The sequence below is a fragment of the Schistocerca americana genome, chromosome 2 (assembly GCF_021461395.2).
Source record: "Schistocerca americana isolate TAMUIC-IGC-003095 chromosome 2, iqSchAmer2.1, whole genome shotgun sequence".
Taxonomy (NCBI): domain Eukaryota; kingdom Metazoa; phylum Arthropoda; class Insecta; order Orthoptera; family Acrididae; genus Schistocerca; species Schistocerca americana.
Window position 1 is genome coordinate 707,838,750 of NC_060120.1, and position 4,378 is coordinate 707,843,127.

At 40.3% G+C, this 4,378-nt stretch overlaps 1 non-coding gene across 1 annotated transcript; it reads right to left on the bottom strand.

The window, feature by feature from the left end:
- Positions 1–3,541: 3,541 nt before the first annotated feature.
- Positions 3,542–3,664, bottom strand: LOC124596762. The gene has a single exon (XR_006978394.1). It is a non-coding gene; the product is annotated as a U4atac minor spliceosomal RNA (small nuclear RNA).
- Positions 3,665–4,378: the final 714 nt, after the last annotated feature.

The following is a 4,378-nucleotide window of genomic DNA, read 5'->3' on the forward strand; positions in this document are numbered from 1 at the left end:
CAGCACGCGGGGCCTGCCTTGGAGTGTCAAGTTGACGCGTAATGCCAACAGCCTGCCGCCCCACTCGGAATGACAGCGGCTTGCTGCCACGGCCTCTCTGACAGTTCTTTGGACTGCCTCTGTGTAAACACACACAAAATTACCCGTACAAAATAAAACCGTCTCCTCCCCTCCTGTACCTCACCCAAGGACCTCATTCGCTTCCCCGCCTACGGACCGAACCGACCACCGCATTCACTGTACATCTCGCGCAACTATTTTAATCCTCAGTATCGCTGGTACCACCAAAACGTGGATACTACCATTACTGCACGCCACGGCAATGTGACCAGGTGGCTTTTACCACAAACTGGCGACTCTACGCTTTTAGGTCTCGTTTTGTGACTGATGACCCTGTAGCATGGTCCTATGATTCACGACGTGGGAGTTGTTGCCTATGGCAAAGTTTGCAGCGATTTGTGCACCAGGATTAAACCCATGGATGCCAGTAATCTACACAAAGACCCCCCACAACGCTAGAGACAGTCTTATTCAACCAGTACAAAAGTGACTCCAGTTATTTCTATTAAAAAAAAAAAAAAAAAAACAAAAAAAAAAAGGTCTCCACTTAACTTTAGCTTTACTTATTATCCTTCCGGTTCAAAGTGCTCGACGTTGGACGTGTTAGGATATGCGAAATACGTTTCTTGCTGTTAGTTTCTCAAAAGTTAGCGATGTGCAAAGTAGTAGTGTTGGCTAATGGTTGTCAAAATTATATTAAAGAGTATGTATTAGTGGTGGGCAGGAAATCGCGTATCTGTTAGAAATCACAGTGACTGAGAAGTCACAGATATCACAGTAGCAACTTTACAGAATCTAACTGCGATTTCAGTCACAGTTAGCAGTCGCAAGTAGTATTTCACATTGAAAGACGTGAGCCATCTATTGGTCGAATTTAGCACTGCTTTCTGCGATTTCAGTGACAAGTCGCAACTAAGAGTCGCAAGTAGCAACTAAAAAGCGCGGTTAACAGTGCCATCTGTGGGTCAAAGTTCGTACTACGTCCATCTCTGCGGTACGCTATGGAGTCTAACTGCGATTTCCGTGACAAGTCGCAACTAAGAGTCGCAAGTAGCAACTAGAAAGCGCGGTTAACAGTGCCATCTGTGGGTCAAAGTTCGTACTACGTCCATCTCTGCGGTACGCTATGGAGTCTAACTGCGATTTCCGTGACAAGTCGCAACTAAGAGTCGCAAGTAGCAACTAAAAAGCGCGGTTAACAGTGCCATCTGTGGGTCAAAGTTCGTACTACGTCCATCTCTGCGATACGCTATGGAGTCTAACTGCGATTTCCGTGACAAGTCGCAACTAAGAGTCGCAAGTAGCAACTAAAAAGCGCAGTTAGCACTGCCATCTGTTGAGCAAAGTTCATACTACGCTATTCGCTACCGAGTCAAACTGCGATTTCTGTGACAAATCGCAACTAAGAGTCGCAAGTAGCAACTAAAAAGCGCAGTTAACATACTTCTCCTAGTGTCATCTGTTGACCGACGTATGTACGTTATGAGAGCCTTGTGCCTCACGAGATCGATGTGCTGTGTGTGCATGTGAAGGGCTTATTTCAATAGTGGTACAAGTCCATTTTTGTTAATTTTGAGATATAGAGTCGTAAAGTTAAATGAGTGCTCAAAAATCTGCAGTTGAGATACCAGAAATATTCACCATATGGCTTCTTGCTAGAGATGAGCCTTTATTTATGTTTGTTTGGATCACTAATTTCAGAAGCATTATAGACAGAAAAGTGTAGGTAATGGACTTGTACCACTATTGAAATAAGCCCTTCATATTATATGACGACATGCACATTCAGCATCAGTTATGGTTGGTCAAATACTGCTGTGACTCTGAATGTATTATATTAATAAGAAGCGACATTGCCTTTTTCTCCTGAAAATATCGAGTAACGTAACAAATGTGTTTGATTCTGCTTCCAATATGACAGTTTTGCTTAATACTCCACATGCCTACAGGACTTTGCAATGTTAACACAGCAGAACTCAGACATCTGTATAAGTGTAGAGAAATGAAAACAGTCATATGAATGCCTCACAGTTCCAGACTCGGGAGAAAAGTTTTACACCTGGTGTTCTACAAGGCAACTTCACACACAAGAACTTTTTGCCGACACTACTACCACATACATAAGTAAGCTTTTCCTGTGTCACTTTCAAGTAATGCACTTAAGCTATTCCTGATTTAACTGGAAGATCTGTACTTCCCACTTTCATATCAACAGCCTCAAAATGCATATTGTAGACTTCGGGATATGTTACAGGTCAGTGTCACACCAAGATTGTGGAGTAAGGGGGTGGGGGCGGCATGTTACTCTCCAAGTGTTTATCAATAAATAAGTGGCGGAAAATTACGGGTATAGGACGGCTTAACATGTGGAAAATGAGATTTTTATTATTCACTCAATGTATTTAACATTTATTATTCCTTTAAAATCGCACAACAACTTCAATAAAACACTTTAATCAGTCACACAATTACTTCATAATTATTTCACTTTTAAACTGCAAATTCTCTAAGAGCTGTCTTGAATCTTCACGAGTCTCTCTCAACAGCCTTGATGTGGATAGATATGTACAGCAACCAGTAATCAGTCAGAACTGCGTCTGCAAAAACACAAGGATTATTAAACAATTTTTGCTGTCACTAATTACTAGCAATATAATTGACAGAGTAGATTGCTAATATTTGCTATATCACATTCGCAAGAACGATCTCACTGAAGTAATTAAGTCCATCAAAACGCTTAGAAACTAACCTGTCGTCTGACGAAAACGGTCTAAAGACTGGCAATTTCTTCAGATCTGTTGACCATGATATTTTGAATTATCACTTTACTGAGTGACTGAAATGTAGTTCAGGTACCTATGAACATAAAAATATGTTAGAACTCATTTTCTAAACACGAACTATTACGGTACTGTGCGGCTACTTACATATTAATTACACTATTAATATTTTCACAGTTGTTTCTTTAATACAAAATTAAAGCCAACGGAAGAATAAACGTAAAACATACTTACCAATGACAGGTTTGTTGAGATGCAATTTTCTGTGTGGACAGATGTAACTTTTTCATACGGTGGTACGTCGCAGCAATCGCAGGAGTCACAGAAATCGCAGAAGTAGCAGAAGTCACAGAAATCGCAGAAGTATCAGAAGTCACAGAAATCGCAGAAGTAGCAGAAATCGCAGAAGTCACAGAAGTAGCAGAAGTCGCAGAAATCGTAGAAGTAGCAGTGGCGGAGGGATACGCGACTTAGGTTCCTTAACTGCGACTCTTAACTGCGACAAATCACAGTTAAGAATAACAGATACTGAAAAGTAGCATTCACAGAAATCACTGATATCGGAAAATCGCAGTTTAGCCCATCACTAGTATGTATGTTCACACATTGCCTGATGAATAATTGTCATTATAATGTGATTATGATATGTATACTATTACAATTTGTTTAGATTTGAGATTATACCCCCTGTAAAGTAAGGGGGTTGCAAAAATTGCACTCTATCTGGGTAGGATAGGGTGCGGGCTGAATATGTAAATGGGTGTTAGCAGCAATGCCCTCACTATACGTTCATTGGGCATTTTGCTCTCCCAGACAAGGATTAATTTTCTAGACGTGCAGTAGTTTTAAATAGGTGTACCGTACGCGTGCCTTTTTGAGAGTATATATGAATTATGTCATAAAATATTTCTATGGAATAATAATTAACTTCCCCACAGATAAAGAAAGTTTAGAACACAATTTCCTGTGAAAATTCTACTCCATAAACTGCATTTTAGCACAGTTATTGCCGTTTATTGGACTTAAAGAAGAGTTTTCTATGGAGGAGCCATCTGGTGAGCGAAGACGGAACTACGTGCGCCTCTGGAGGCTGGCGGTCGGTTTCTAATTACGCAAATTTCTCTTTACAGCTGTACTGACTTGGGAGCTATCCCAGTCGTCAGCACATCTCTTTCACCTTGCGAAATAAAGTTTGACGTCAAAGATTATTAAAATTTTATCACAAATTGACTTAGAAAATGAAGATGAAATTTTATGAGTGCTGTATGGGCCAGGAAAAATTGCGACCCTTCAACTAAGTGTCAATGCAGTCAAGAAAAAGCAAATAATTATGTCCGAAATGCACTCTGTATTGTTTACATATATTATTATGATTTTAATGACCATATTGTAGGATAGTTCGAGAATGATTTCCAGCCTAAGCAAGGTAGTTTACGACGTAACTGATAAGAAGAGGAGGATCGCTGCTGAATTTATCTTCTTCGGATCGGTAAATCTGAGGAGCTGTGTCATCCGTAAATTTCACATCAAAATATGGG